The sequence below is a fragment of the Lathyrus oleraceus genome, chromosome 1, assembly GCF_024323335.1.
Source record: "Lathyrus oleraceus cultivar Zhongwan6 chromosome 1, CAAS_Psat_ZW6_1.0, whole genome shotgun sequence".
In the NCBI taxonomy this organism is placed as follows: domain Eukaryota; kingdom Viridiplantae; phylum Streptophyta; class Magnoliopsida; order Fabales; family Fabaceae; genus Lathyrus; species Lathyrus oleraceus.
In genome coordinates, this window is record NC_066579.1 from 318,416,117 (window position 1) to 318,433,118 (window position 17,002).

The 17,002-nt window shown below is 38.8% G+C and overlaps 1 non-coding gene across 1 annotated transcript; it reads left to right on the forward strand.

The window, feature by feature from the left end:
• The first annotated feature begins 14,885 nt into the window (after nt 1-14,885).
• On the forward strand, nt 14,886-14,992 carry LOC127116520 (small nucleolar RNA R71). Its single transcript, XR_007801350.1, has one exon. It is a non-coding gene; the product is annotated as a small nucleolar RNA R71 (small nucleolar RNA).
• Nucleotides 14,993-17,002: the final 2,010 nt, after the last annotated feature.

The window sequence follows — 17,002 nt, forward strand, 5'->3', positions numbered from 1 at the left end:
AGTTTCTTGGAGGGACCAATGATCGATCAGTGCTTACAAAATATGTCGACCATGTGGCGTACTAATTATGGCAGAGAGAGGTATATATTTTTTGTTTAACTTTAATTTATTTATTATTGATACTTGTGTTGGAAAAAATTGGTTTGTCATATATCCCTTAAGTTTTGATAATAATAAAGTATTTAAAGAACAATTGGGCATTACTAATATTTGTTAAAGTGTACAGGATCATAGACTAAAACTTCATGAACAATCCAAGTATTGGTTCTGACATTAAACATATTAAGAGAAGGTTAAAGACCAAAATCTGATGGATCATAAGCGAAAGACCAGACTCTAATGTATTCAACTTCATGTCTAAAGAAACCAGCCTCTAAAGACCAGACTTTGAATAAGTCTGCTTCTGATGATCAAAACCTAAGCTACTCAAAGCGCAAGGATCAAAGTAACTCTGATGGGTCACTATCAACCTATGAGGCTACTTTATCACGTGAAAACCTAAGCTCTATTTTATTCATAGAGTCAGTCGAGATACAACTGATAATTCCTCTTGCAGTAAAGGAATTTCAAACAAACTTTCAACGTTGGTATCCATTTTGAGAAACATCTCAACGTCTCCATTTAAGGTTCTCAAAGACTCTATTATGATGATCTTCAATTAATCTTTTCCTTTTCTATTTAAGGATCTAAATACTTAAAGAAAACCATAAAACACCATTTGACATTCAAAGAGAAGTTACTATGTGATGCAATTGTAAGTGCATGACTATCGCGAAGTAATAAAATAGATATCGAACCATAGAGACCAATGGTTTAAGTACCAAATTATTATCCTATCGGTGTATATCTAAAGAAATGAAAAGTAGGAAGTTTAGTAATAGTTTAAAATAAAAAGAAATTCAATAAATATAGCGAAAAAATGACTTAAATCTCAAATTGGGGAAAATAGGACCAGGGGTTACAGTTCATGTTTCTAACATAATCATATGATCCTTAACACATTTATTACGAGAACTTTTCATAAATTATAGAATATAGAAAAAAATGGGCACTACAAACTTTCGCTAGCGCATTGCCCCTATCATCGACGAATAATCCGCCGACTTTCACATTGTCCGAATTATTATTCGATGAGTCATTACTTTTGCCTAACTGTATGTTTTCTCACATTCTTTTGTCGGCTTTCACATCGTCCAGATTAGGTTGTTTAAAAATATGCACTCTGGTATCGATACATGTCCTTTCAAACTATGGTCGATACCTGAGAACCACCTACTTTCATAAAGAAGTTGGAATGTATGGATTCTGATTATAAAATAAGTTTAATTAAAGTTCTCGTAATCAATAATAACAAATCATATGATAAGTCATGAAACAATCCCCATCACCCCTAGTCCCTAGGAAATTACTCACTCATGGTGAGGGCAAAGACAATAACAGAGGTATTCATCATCAAACTCAAAACAATCAAACACAAGATATGAATAATGTAAAGATAATGAATTATAAAACTTGAAATATAAATAACCCTGTTCCACAAATTTCTCCCTTGGAGACCTGAGTTACAAAGAAAAGTAGAATAAAAACTAGGAATGAAAAGTGACAAAAGTTGGGAACCCTAAACTCATAGCAGGCTATGAGTTTTATAGGAAAATAATAAAAGTGAAAAATATCCTTGGTTCAATGCAAAATATTCAGATACGATACAAATCGAATCATACCTAAGAGCCACAACTAAGTAAATCATTCTATTTATGGAAGCAAAACAAATCTTTGATTTTTCTCTCACCTCTATCTTATGGCCCATAACAACTGATGTGGATGGTCGTAGCAGGCCCCTTGGATCTTCTACTAAAAATAAAATAAAAAAGGGTGTTAGGGCATCATGTTGCTATGGCCCGTAGCAGCTACTCCGAGTAGCCTTAGTAGCCCCATTGTTTTTGTACGGGAAATTTCCAAAATTCCGTTTTACTCCGCTTTGCTTGCCTTTGATCCCTCTTTTCCTTGGATGTCCATTAGACCTTGAAATTCATAAGAAAGCATAAAGCAAAGCAACATATGAAAGGAAATCGGACAAAATGCAGTAAAATACTAAAGGACAACGACTAGAAAGAACAATGCAAAGACCATTTATCAAACTCCCCCAAAATTAGATTGTTGCTTGTCCTCAAGCGACAAAGCTTACATTCATGAGTTTTCAGATCAAGCGGTTACATCATAATAGAGCATACAAAAACGGGCTCAATGGTACTCATACGTGAGCATTTGTTCCGATTGTCTAGGCTTAATGGTACTCATACGTCAACAAAGGTATTCACAAGAACACTAACTGTGGTAAAACCACTGACCTAAGTCTCCCTTTTAAACACCTTTCCAACCATGCTTTGGGCTTAAGTCTCTTTTTCTATTTTCTTCCCCTTTCATTTGGATAATCATATTAATGCATTTGGAATTATTGATATCTTCACATGCACAAGATCGATCAAGAATTTTTTGTCTAGGCACCTTTTTTTTTCCGATGAATTTATGCACTTTGGCGTTTATTGGTCCACTTTGGGGCGAAATTTGAGAATCAACCGCCGTTAGGCTAAATAACCGGGTGAGGGTTACCCAACTTAGAAGGTCTAGTTGCCTTAATTGCCTTTTCATCATTTTGGTGCCCAATTATTTGTTTCTCAACCGATCATAGATACATGCAAGTCTTAAATTATGTCGAATTGTCAATATAAACTAATAGGGAAATATTTCTCAGAGCCAAGTACTATAGGGTATCTAAGGTGTTCAGGTAATACCTAAGTTTTCAAACTTTCCCAATGTCCTTAGTCCTAGCCTTTCTTTCCTCAAACTCTATATACTTTCTCATCTTCCCCATAATCGAAGCTTGTCATAATTTTTTTTCACGATCTTAGTTTTGGAAAAAACTACGAAAGGTGGTCTTAATGCATCAATCAAACTAGAAAATAACTAAAAACAAGAAAGAAACATGAACATAAAAATGCAAGAAAAATAAAGAAAAATGCAAGAAAATAAAACTTAAACCAAACATTGTTCTCAATGTTTAAGCTCAAGAAAGAGTGACTAGAACTCACAAGAACCTCAATCCGGAGGCGGGATCTACAACATAAGTTATTACATCATAGCTTGGACGTCTTCCAAGACCACTCCTTGCCAATTTTGTTTTGTCCTCATACCTTGGATCTCCGGATTGAACCCACTCCCACCTGTTATGATATGCATTTGAAGCACCCTGTTCGCGTTGGGTGGGACGTGTGGATGGAGGGACAACATCCTCCTCCATGGAGGTATCTACATGATGGTTAGAAGTATCGGGTCCACCCCCATCCTTAGATGTGCTATCCGGAGAGGGGGAGATTGCTTGATAAATCCAATAATTTGGAACACCAATTCTTACCTTTCTTGGATTTGGCAAGTCAAGAACAGACTTGTTTCAGACCATGACCATATAGGTGTTCCCGTCCACATAAATTGTCCCTTGGTGAATAAGGGCTTCCATATCAATATTACCCTTTCCTTCAACAACATGGTCATCAGCCAATTTGAATTCAAAACCAAAGAACTCAGCATTTTGGGTGATCATACACCCTACCGAAATGTCTCAGGTAGCCGCTCGAGAGACCTTGCCTAAATAATTTTCCGCAAAGGCGACGAAATTAATAATTACATTATTGGCCATGCAATGCATGAAAAATAGTGATGCGTGGTTTTTCCGGAAGTATACGAACGCGTCAGAGTAATATAAAAGATTATCGTATCCACAGAGACCAAGTGTCAAGCTATCGTTATCTGTTGTTATGGTGTTTATCAAAGGCAATCAAAATAGGTGTTTTTGTATTGTGCAATGAAAAGTAAAGTATTTAAATAGATTTAATTAATAAAGACAGGGTCGAATGTAATTCACGTAACCAATTAATAATCCAAGTACTTGCAAATAGAATTACTTATGGGCAATGTTTCCTACTTTGAAAAGAACTAATTTAACAAGAACTGTCGCTTTCGCGTATTCAGAACCGAGTTGTACTCCCTAATCAAACCCTCTTATTGTCACTTATAAAAAGGCGTGCATTGCGTTAGAGTAGTAAACCTATTTTTAAGAAATATAGTATCTTGACTAAGTTGAAAAGTATTATAACCTGGATTTCTTAACCAAAAGAGGTTCTTACGAACCAGACTCTAAACTTATAAACACGTCCGAAAATAGTTTTAAAATCTCTTTTCTTCTTAATGTTAAAAACCCCTAATGAACTAGACAAAGCGCTTTCGCTGTTTTTGAAATAGTTAAAAACAATTAAGTTTATAAAGACGTTGGACGGCTTTCGATCTTACCCAACGGAATTTGAAGTGCGGGAAAACTCAAGTTGAAAGTTAAAATAGCCCTTAAGTGTTTCTACGAACAATTGTACGGATTATCGGTTTAATTATGATCCTTACATTCTAACCTTATAAATTTAGTTAGACATGGTAAAGTAAAAGTGCATTAAAGTAAATAAAAGTAGTGCGAGTGCGGAAAGTAAATAAAAGTAAAGCGAGTGCGGGAAATAAATAATTTAAAGCGAGTGCAGGAAATAAATAATTTAAAGCGAGTGCGAGAAAATAAATAATTTAAAGCGAGTGCGGGGAAATAAATAATTTAAAGCGAGTGTGAGGAAATAAATAAAGTAAAAGCGAGTGCGGGAAATAAATAAAGTAAAGGCGAGTGCGGGAAATAAATAAAGTAAAGGCGAGAAATAAAAACCTGCTCCAATCGGAGGGCTGAGTAAATTGCAATGCGGAAATGAAAATGGCGGCAGGATTAACTTCCTTCCAAAGTGCTCCAAACTCGATTACAGACTATATCACAGACTTGATTACACAATTGTGGTAACACTCCAATGCGAAGCGATTACCACTATAAAATACTGAATATATGCCTAAGTGAAACAAATTTGCTTCTGAGTTTGCCTCTGTTCTAAGTTTGGATGATTGTAAAAGTGAATTCGCGTTTCTATTTATAAGCAAGTAAAAAGATGGAAATGACTTGGATGCCATTCACTTGAAAATAAGAGGGAACCATTTTTCCTCTTGTGGCGCCCGCCACAAGGCCATGGCGTCCGCCACAAGCACAATATGGGGCGCCTTAGTGGAAGTAGTGGGAAAACGTGGGAGTTGATGGAAGTTGAATTTGACACGTCATGGCTTGGTCTGTGGCGCCCGCCATTGGGTAGGTCATAAGCACAAAATGCTGAATTTTAGGGTTTTTAGCCCTTTTTCGCTCCTTTTCTCGATCGGGGCTCCGATTAAAGTAAAAACCTGAAAACAAAGGAAAATACAGTAATAACACAACAAAATGACAATAAAACAACTAGAATGCATGTGAAATCGGAGTCGAAAATACGTAAATTTTAGTGTGATCAAACTCTCCCACACTTAAACCTTTACTTGTCCTCAAGCAAAACATTGAAAAGCTCATAAAAGAAAATTTGTGCAAACGAGTGCTTCAGGTAAAATTTCCAGGTTCAAGTCGGGATGCAGTGATAGGTACTAACTGAGTGAACTAAGGGTATCATGACGACACTAATCCGCAAATACGGACATAAACTTCATTCCTATATTAACCAACCCATATTATCCCACAATACCTAGGCCTGCCTCTTCATCTCTTTTCATATCCTTTTCATTCAGGCGCAATCACATTAAGCCCGTTATCCGTACATGCTTCATAGTAGAGTGGTCTGTTAGTGATTATGATCAGAACTTGGGGTTTCTGGCACATAAACATGTGTAAACCTTTTTATTGGACCCAACTGTAGTTGTGGGGGATCGGATCGTAATCCGCCCTACCGAGTTCAGTGCCAGATACCTCTGAACCAACTAGCAGTGGGTACTGCTTTTCTTTTTCTTTTTCTTTTTTTTTTCTTTTTGTAGCAATTTTTTTTACAATTCTTTGGTTTAAATGACTTTGTGAGGGTCACCTATACCGGAGTTGCCTTTTTGCTTTCTTTTATTTTTTTTGTTTTTCTGGATCATTCACTTATTTGCATCGGTCCCCTATGTAGAGGATGTGTAGGCCGGAGTTGACTGCTGAGATAAACTACTAAGGACTTATACGGAAATGATGATTAAGGCCATGGTATATGGGGTTTCGGGAATGATTCCTATATTTACGAAACTTATGGTGCTAAAACAGATACTGATGTTTCGCAAAGTTCTCCCAAGTCACCGCATCCTTACTCAAAACATGTCCTTAAAACCTGAAAACTTTCGAAATAACACTATTTTCTTTTGCAAAAAAATTTGGTGGGGCTAAAGGTATGGGGAGGTAGGATTGTACTAAAGATCTACTATATTTGGTGACTCGTCAGACTCATGCATTATACTAAAAAGAAAAATAAACAACTAAAGGGAAATAAACTATCTAAAAACAGTAAAGAAAAAGCGATAAAGAAAAACGAGAAAAGACAATAAAGAAAGGACGATAGAGTCTCCTCCCACACTTAAATCGAACATTGTCCCCAATGTTTTGAAATAAGATAAGGAAGAGTTACCTGGAAACCTATTGCTGACCACTAGTGCCCTCGCCATCCTGAGGTGGACGACGGGATCGGGTACGACGACGGTCTCTCTGATCCATCCTCGCCTGCAGGACATCCTGAGCGGTCCTCACGTCTCGAAGGTTACCTATAATGGAACCTTGAGTGGCTTCAATTAGTGCCATATGTCTCTGGTGGTAGCTTTGTTGACGGGCTTGTGTATTTGTGATCACTTGCAGGGACTGTAGAACAGTATCGTAGGACCTGTTTGTCCTCCGCTGCGACTCTTGCATGAAGCGCATGTTATCTGTCATTTGTTGCTGGATGGTAGAGAGTAGGTCGTCGCGCCTTTGCTCTCTAGCCATGTGGTCATGCCACATCTCCTCTGTAATATAGAAGCCAAGAGTGGTACCTGCAGAAGAAGAAGAAGATGGTGCGGTGTGTGGTGGTGAAGGATGATGGGGGGACACATGGGGTACGGGAGATCTCTCTCTCCGATCATATTCATCATCAGTGTCTGGTCCCGCCTCATCAGGAATGTTAGGAGGAAGAGGACCCAAAACAGGTGGAGCATTTAAATCGTAGGTCCAAGTCCTCTCATCACGTATATCTGTACGTCTAGTGCAAGGTAGAATAATAGATGGGATGGCTACACCATGAACCATAAGTGTATAACCTCCTTCTCTCCTTGAGCGGCACAATTTCATGTCTCTCAGAAATTTTAAGTTAATTGTGCGAGGAGGTAAGGGGTCTAGGGTAGCCATCTCATTGTTCAAGTTAAGTGCCCGAGCAATAGACGTAATCAATCCACCAAAAGAAATCGGTCCCGCCTTATTCAGAGTTAAAATCATATGGGCGAGCATGAACGGAACCGAATTAATTCTCCTATTTGTGAGGCTTCCTTGCAAATATAGACGCTCTCTAGCGTTAACCTTATTTGGATTCTCCCGGCCAAAAATAGTGCATGCCAACAGATATCTAAAAACTCTGATGGCCGGGTTATGGATAGTTGAGGCAAGAACTCCTTCAAAAGAGTTTATGGAAGTGTTCGATAAACGCTCCCAGAAGGAAAATACCTCAACAGACCATTCCGAATTCAAAGGGGCCTCACAAATAGCACCTTTCCCATGAGGGATCCCTAACAAGCTGGCTAGTTCATCGGTACTAAATTGGTATTCAACAGCAAACATTCTAAATTTAACAGTACCGACTGTGCTAGCAGTGTTAGGGATGACAATATAAATCAAGGAACTTAAAAATTCGATTGTCAACCGCTCATAGGTGGGTTCTTTGTTGGTAAAGAAATTATGCAAACCTAAATTATCTAATAAATGAAATATGCTATGATAGATACCTAAAGTGTAGAGTCAGTCTTCGTCAACATACCTTGTCGGGAGGATTTCCCAATTTTGCAACCGTTCAATAATTTTTCTTTGTCGATCCCCCGGTTTCCCTCCTCGAAGAATGAATCCGTTGAACTCCATTTGAATGCTCTTAAAAAGTGGTGAAGAAGATGAAGTGGTTTTGTGAAAAGGTTGGATTTTTAGAAAATCCGACGGATGAAATCCAAAATGGAAAGTGGAATAATGATTTGTGTGGTATGATGGTTAGGAAAGTATGAGCTTTTTGTGGGTTCAAGGACTTTTTTCCAAGGTGAAAAAATGGGTTTGGGAGGTTGTAAGTTGCAAAAATGGTGAAGAAAAGGATTCTGCCCCGACCATTTACAGACGCTGTGGCGGGCGCCACAGGTCCTATGGCGGGCGCCACAAGGCAAAATCTGGCTGGGCCGGATTTTGGTCCTTTGGTTTGGGCTCCTCTTGTCTTTTGGCTTTGAGGGGTCTGGATAGCATTTGTCTTGTGATTCTCCTAGTTTCTTTGACTTGCATAATTTTATAAAAGTAAAAACGAAAAAAATAAAACTGAAACAAAAACAAAAACAGAAATTAAATATAAATAAATAAATAACTTAAATATTAAAATGCAAATAAAATAATTATAAAACACATATAGAAAAAAAATAGAAATACTAATGTATAGTAGTAGTTTATATAATATTCCAAATGCGATAATATAAAATGAGTAATGCAAATACGATAAATAGATAAAAAAGAAATAAAATGAAATGGTGAGATCAGGTATTAGGGGTGTCGTCTGCCTGAGTGGATCCACGGAGCACGGCTATCTCTTGTCTGAGCTCTGCGATCTCCTGATATAGACAATCGGCTTCAGTAGCATGGGTGAGATCAGACACTCCCATCTGTAAAGTTAGGTCTGCCACTTCCTGTCTAAGCTCTGCAATCTCTCTACGGCACTCAACAATCTGGGTGCGTATGTCGGGTGTCTGCAATGAATGATTATTAGAGAAAACAATGATTCTAGGAGATGGTGGTGTAGTCGTGTATTCAGCAGCGGGTGGTGATCTCGGTGCCTCGACGGTCTCTCCCTGGCCCTCTAGAGCATAACTCCAATTCGCTGGATCATGCACACTGGTCATCATAGGGTCTGGCAGCGTGAAATAATGGATAGCCTCACTGTCGACTAGCAATCGGAACTGACATGGGTGGAAAGAAGCCCTCCTCATCAATCCTCTAGTTAAACAGAAATCGATGTCCATGGTAGTGTATCCACAGTAGATCCGAAGATGTGACAACTTGCGAGACAGACCTAAAGCGACCGCAATCTGTGTGATGATTCCACCAACATGGATGACTCCTTCGGTGGATCTAGAGATACCGCTGAGATTATTCAATAAAAATTTCCCACATGCTACTGGGCGAGATTGGGATGCGCAAAATAATAGGAAGATCTCCTCTTCACTCAGTAATGTCTCTGCATCCGATCTTCCAAGGAAGGAATGTGCTAATATCATCTGAAAATATCTGAAGGCTGGGTTATGTATGACATAAGATAACTGCGTAGATGGATCCTGGCTTCCGCCACCTGATATATCACTCCAAAACTTCTCCACTTCCTTACCCAGGAAATATCCCATAGGTGTCTCCGGGATAGCATCAGGAGTGGTCTGGAAGGCCAATAAGTCGCCGAACTCTTTCTGGCTGAAAGAGTACTCAACTCCAAAAAGCCTGAAAGCAGCAGACCCATCTGGTCCAGAATATGGGTCATAGTCGAATGAACTCAGGAACTCCAAAGTCAGGTTCCTATATGTGTTGCTCAAGTCATCAGCAAATTCATCCCAGTGAAGCTGGTGGCTAAGGAATCGGATACTAGGCTCGATACCCAGTGCCTTCATACACTGCTGATCAGGGTAACGTGTGGGTGCCATAGGGCGCTGATATAGGGCAATATAGCGCTCCCTCTGAGCATTGTCTCTATAGGCAACATGCATGTCATCAAAACCCTGCATCCTGTAAAAGTTAGGAAAATGATCCTGAAAATGCAAACCATTCAAATCTTAGTCTCAAAAATAAGATAAAATAAAAATAAAAATAAAAATAAATGTAAATAAATGTGAAAAAGTAAAATGAAAGGAAAAACCATGGGTTGCCTCCCACGCAGCGTTTGTTTAACGTCATTAGCTTGACGATCAGAATTTATACACCTGTAGTAGTAGGAATCGGTGGATCAATCAGGTTGTGGCTTGAGTAGTATGTTGGAATGTCTCCTCCTTCGTAGAGCTTCAGTCTTTGTCCATTTACAATGAATGGGATACAGGTTTGGTTCTTGATTTCTATGGCTCCGGATCTCAGAATCTTGAATACTTCGAAAGGACCAGTCCATCTTGAACGTAGCTTTCCAGGGAAGAGTCGTAACCTAGTGTTGAAAAGGAGAACAGAATCGCCTACATTGAAGTTTTTCTTTACTATTCTTTTGTCGTGATAGGCTTTTGTCCTCTCTTTGTATATTTTTGCATTCTCATAGGCAGATTGCCTAAGTTCTTCTAATTTATGAATGTCTAGGGTACGCTTTTCTCCAGCGGCTAGGTAGTCTAAATTCAAAGTTTTAACGGCCCAATAGGCTTTATGCTCTAATTCGAATGGTAAGTGACATGATTTTCCATAAACTAGTTGGTAAGGAGTAGTTCCTATAGGGGTTTTGAAAGTGGTTCTATAGGCCCATAATGCTTCTTGAAGCTTCTGAGACCAGTCTCTCATAGAATAGAAACAATTTTCTCTAGGATTTGTTTTATCTCCCTATTAGATACTTCTACTTGGCCACTAGTTTGTGGGTGGTATGGTGTTGCTACTCTATGCCTAACTCCATATTTTCTTAAAAGTTTGTCAAATATTCTCGATATAAAGTGTGATCCTCCATCGCTTATGACTAAACGTGGTGTTCCAAATCTAGGGAATATATAGTTTTTAAATAGTTTGATTACTACCCTAGTGTCGTTTGTGGGTGCAGCTATAGCTTCAATCCACTTAGACACATAGTCTACAGCTACTAAGATATACCTGTTTCCTAAGGATGATGGAAAGGGTCCCATGAAATCTATACCCCATACGTCAAAGAGTTCTACTTCCTGAATGTTTCTTAAGGGCATTTCATCACGTCTTGAAATGTTTCCAGTGCGTTGGCATCTATCACATTTGACAATGTAAGCATAGACATCACGCCACATGGTAGGCCAGAATAGGCCAGCTTGAAGAATCTTGGCGTATGTCTTAGAGGTGCTCGCATGTCCACCATAGGGTGCAGAATGACAATGCTCGATAATATTATTTACCTCTTCTTCTGGAACGCAACGGCGAAAAATGCCATCTTTACCCCTTTTGAAAAGGAGCGGTTCGTCCCAATAGAAGTTTCTCACATCATGGAAGAATTTCTTCTTGCGGTGGTAGTCAAGATCAGGGGGTACTATATCAGCAGCTAGGTAATTAACGAAATCTGCATACCAGGGTACGTTACTTATTGCTAAGGAATTTTGGGGGTGCTCATAAGGATCCAGGTTATTATCTTCAATGGTTTCTACTTTAGCTATCAGTCTATCATAGGCGAAATCATCATTTATGGGTACTAGTTCAGGTTTTAGATGTTCTAGCCTAGAAAGGTGATCGGCTACTACATTTTCAGTGCCTTTTTTTATCTCTTATATCTAAATCAAACTCTTGTAGTAATAGAATCCATCGGAGTAACCTGGGCTTGGCATCTTTTTTACTTAATAGGTAACGAATGGCAGCATGATCTGTGTAAACAATAATTTTTGCTCCTACTAGATAAGATCTAAATTTGTCTATAGCGAAAACTACAGCAAGTAACTCTTTTTCGGTTGTTGCGTAGTTAAGCTGGGCAGCATCTAGGGTTCTACTGGCATAATAAATGGCATGTAATTTTTTTTCTTTCCTTTGTCCTAGAACGGCTCCAACTGCATAATCACTAGCATCGCATATTATCTCAAACAGTTCCGACCAATCGGGCGGTTTCATAATGGGGGCTGAGATTAGTGCTTGCTTTAAAAGATTAAATTCGTCATTATATTTTTCATCAAAAATGAATTCAGCATCTTTCATTAAAAGTCCGGTTAACGGTTTAGTTATTTTGGAGAAGTCCTTAATAAAACGCCGGTAGAATCCAGCGTGTCCAAGAAAGCTTCGGACTTCTCTGATGGTTTTTGGGGGTTTTAGGTTTTCTATAACTTCTATTTTAGCTTTATCTACCTCTATACCTTTTTCGGAAACTATATGTCCCAAAACTATTCCTTCGGTCACCATGAAATGACATTTTTCCCAATTTAGCACGAGGTTCACCTCCGCGCATCTCTTCAGGATTTTCTCAAGGTTAGCGAGACAATTATAGAAATCGAATCCGCAAACCGAGAAATCATCCATAAATACTTCCATGATACCATCTAGGTAATTTGCGAATATTGACATCATGCAGCGTTGGAAAGTAGCTGGAGCATTACAGAGGCCGAACGACATTCGTCTGTAGGCAAAAGCTCCATAGGGGCATGTAAAGGTAGTTTTTTCTTGATCTTCTGGGTGAATAGGTATTTGGAAGAATCCAGAGTATCCATCTAGATAACAGAAGTAAGAGTGTCTGGCTAGACGCTCCAACATTTGGTCTATAAATGGTAAAGGGAAATGATCCTTCCTAGTTGCTTTATTTAATTTTCTATAATCTATACACATCCGCCATCCTCCTTCTAAACGTTTTGCTACATGTTCGCCTTTATCATTTTGCACGACTGTGATGCCTCCCTTTTTAGGTACTACATGCACAGGGCTCACCCACTTACTATCCGAGATCTGGTAGATTATACCTGCCTCAAGTAACTTAAGAACTTCCTTCTTAACAACATCGCTCATTATAGAGTTTATCCTTCTCTGATGCTCCCTTGAGGGTTTTGAATCTTCTTCGAGCAAAATCCGATGCATGCATACGGATGGGCTTATACCTTTTAGGTCAGAGATATTATATCCTAAGGCTGAGGGATGTCTTCGTAAAACGTCTAAAAGTTGGTTCGTGTCCTCTTGGCTCAAGGTAGCACTAACTATAACTGGACAGTTCATCTTTTCATCGAGGAACTCATATCTCAGGTTCTTAGGCAGTTCCTTAAGTTCTAAGGTTGGTTTCTTAGGGCATGGCATAGGATCTGGGGTAAGGGATAAACATTCGTAAAGGTTATCATTGATGTAAGGTTCTTTAAAGTCATCATCTTCCTTTATGGGGGTTGATGGTAACTTAATTTTTTTTATAATTTCTTTTTGTTCTAATTCTCTAACACATTCATCAATGATATCTAAGGCATAACACGAGTTTCCCATCACAGGTGCCATAAGAAATTTCGAAAGTATAAATTCTATTTTCTCGTCACCTACCTCAAATGTCAACTTTCCTTTCTTGACATCTATTATGGCTCCTGCAGTCGATAAGAATGGTCTACCTAGAAGAATTGGTATATCATTGTCCTCTTTGATGTCCATGACGACAAAATCAGTAGGGATAAATAACTTACCTATCCTAACAGGGACATCTTCTAAAATGCCTATCGGATATTTGACAGATCTATCGGCTAACTGAAGTGACATCTTAGTGGGTTGTAATTCTCCTAAGTTTAATCTCTCACAAACTGCTAGAGGCATTAAGCTCACACTAGCTCCTAAGTCCAGAAAAGCTTTTTCGATGACATGATTACCCAAAAGGCAAGGAATGGAGAAATTTCCAGGATCTTTAACTTTCTTTGCTAATTTGTCCTCGGAAATAACATTACATTCCAAAGGCTTCGGATCGTCAAGTCTACGTTTGTTGGTAAGGATGTCTTTCAGAAACTTTGCATAAGAAGGTATTTGGGTGATGGCTTCTGTGAAAGGGATTTCTACATGAAGTTTTTCTATAACTTTAATAAATTTTTGATATTGTTTATTAATCTGGGTTTGTTTGAGTCTTTGGGGATATGGTATAGGTGGTTTATATGGCGGGGGCGGTACGTAAATTTTATATTTAGGTTCTTCTCCTTTCTCTCGACCTTCCTGGTTTTCAGATATCTCTGGTTCCTTTACTTCGTCCGGGGGTTTGGTATATTCCTTAGAAGTTCCGGGTTCACTCAATCTTGGGTTTGGTGGCTCATCATAAGCGTTCCCACTTTGTAGGGTAATGGCATTGGCTTGTCCTCTCGGATTTTGTTGAGGTTGTCCAGGGAACTGTCCTCCAGGTGTAGTCTGAGGGGCTTGGTTTAAAGCTACCTGAGAGATCTGGGTTTCAAGCATCTTGGTATGAGTAACTATTTGGTCAACCTTGGTTCCTAACTGAGTAATCAATTCGTTAACATGAATGTTTTGGTTCATGAACTCTTTGTTTTGTTGGGTTTGAGCGGTGATAAAATTTTCCATAATTTTCTCAAGGCTCGACTTTGGTGGTACAGGTTGCATAGGTTGATTTGATCTAGGGGCTTGATAACTAGGTCTCGGAGGTGCATTATTTTGAATAGGGTTATTGTTTTTATAGGAGAAGTTCGGGTGATTCCTCCATCCAGGGTTATAGGTATTTGAATATGGGTTCCCTTGGGTGTAGTTCACTTGCTCGGAGTGGGTTTCGTTCAATAGACTGCATTCTGCGGATTGGTGTCCTTGGGTTCCACATATCTCACAATCCGACGAAACTGCGGCTACAGTATTCGGGTTCGTGTACATATGCTCGACTTTAAGGGCTAATGCGTCCATCTTAGCTTGCATCATGTCTATAGAGCTTAGCTCATGCACTCCTCCTTGGGCTTCCTTCTTTTCCACTGTCGCTCGTTCGACTCCCCATGATTGATGGTTTTGAGCCATATCTTCGATGAGGGCACTAGCTTCAGGATAAGGTTTATTCATCAGAGCACCGCCTGCGGCAGCGTCGATGGTCATCTTTGTGTTGTAATGAAGTCCATTATAGAAGGTTTGAATGATTAACCAATTTTCTAAACCATGACGTGGGCATGCTCGTAACAACTCTTTATATCTCTCCCAAGCTTCGAACAATGATTCTCCTTGGTTTTGGGTAAATCTAGTTATATGGTTTCGAAGAACGACGGTCTTACTCGGGGGAAAATATCTAGCAAGAAAAACTCTTCTAAGGTTATCCCAAGTCGTAATGGAATTGGGTGGAAGGGAATCTAACCATGATAGGGCTTTATCTCTGAGGGAAAAAGGAAATAATCTTAAACGTATTGCCTCAGGAGAAGCTCCATTGGTTTTAAAAGTATCTGCTAATTGAAGAAATATTTTTAAATGGTGGTTTGGGTTCTCGGTAGCGAGACCCGCGAATTGTCTCTGTTGCACTAGTTGCAATAGGGATGGTTTAAGTTCAAAATTATTGGCTGGTATGATAGGGTTTACTATACTAGAACTAGGTTCTTCGTTAGATGGTTGAGCGAAGTCCTTAAGAGGTCTTTGGTTTTGATCTTCGGCCATAGCTCTCTTAATTCTATGAAAGAATAAACGTGCGCGAGCGTAACGTTCAGGTTCCGCCAGAGGGTATACTAAACTTAAACTTCCGGTGTTGCGAGTTCTTCGCATCGACCGACGGGAAATAACCTAAGTCTAAACGATATAACAACAGGAAAATGAAATTTGACGAAATTGGTCCCCAGCAAAGGCGCCAAAAACTTGATGCGTGGTTTTTTCGCAAGTATACGAACGCGTCAGAGTAATATAAAAGATTATCGTATCCACAGAGACCAAGTGTCAAGCTATCGTTATCTGTTGTTATGGTGTTTATAAAAGGCAATCAAAATAGGTGCTTTTGTAGTGCGTAATGAAAAGTAAAGTATTTAAATAGATTTAATTAATAAAGACAGGGTCGAATGTAATTCGCGTAACCAATTAATAATCCAAGTACTTGCTAATAGAACTACTTATGGGCAATGTTTCCTACTTTGAAAAGAACTAATTTAACAGGAACTGTCGCTTTCGCGTATTCAGAACCGAGTTGTACTCCCTAATCAAACCCTCTTAATGTCACTTATAAAAAGGCGCGCATTGCGTTAGCGTAGTAAACCTATTTTTAAGAAATATAGTATCTTGACTAAGTTGAAAAGTATTATAACCTGGATTTCTTAACCAAAAGAGGTTCTTACGAACCAGACTCTAAACTTATAAACACGTCCGAAAATAGTTTTAAAATCTCTTTTCTTCTTAATGTTAAAAACTCCTAATGAACTAGACAAAGCGCTTTCGCTATTTTTGAAATAGTTAAAAACAATTAAGTTTATAAAGACGTTGGACAGCTTTCGATCTTACCCAATGGAATTTGAAGTGCGGGAAAACTCAAGTTGAAAGTTAAAATAGCCCTTAAGTGTTTCTACGAACAATTGTACGGATTATCGGTTTAATTACGATCCTTACATTCTAACCTTATAAATTTAGTTAGACATGGTAAAGTAAAAGTGCATTAAAGTAAATAAAAGTAGTGCGAGTGCGGAAAGTAAATAAAAGTAAAGCGAGTGCGGGAAATAAATAATTTAAAGCGAGTGCGGGAAATAAATAATTTAAAGCGAGTGCGAGAAAAAAAATAATTTAAAGCGAGTGCGGGGAAATAAATAATTTAAAGCGAGTGCGAGGAAATAAATAAAGTAAAAGCGAGTGCGGGAAATAAATAAAGTAAAGGCGAGTGCGGGAAATAAATAAAGTAAAGGCGAGTAATAAAAACCTGCTCCAATCGGAGGGCTGAGTAAATTGCAATGCGGAAATGAAAATGGCGGAAGGATTAACTTCCTTCCAAAGTGCTCCAAACTCGATTACAGACTCTATCACAGACTTGATTACACAATTGTGGTAACACTCCAATGCGAAGCGATTACCACTATAAAATACTGAATATATGCCTAAGTGAAACAAATTTGCTTCTGAGTTTGCCTCTGTTCTAAGTTTGGATGATTGTAAAAGTGAATTCGCGTTTCTATTTATAAGCAAGTAAAAAGATGGAAATGACTTGGATGCCCTTCACTTGAAAATAGGAGGGAACCGTTTTTCCTCTTGTGGCGCCCGCCACAAGGCCATGGCGCCCGCCACAAGCACAATATGGGGCGCCTTAGTGGA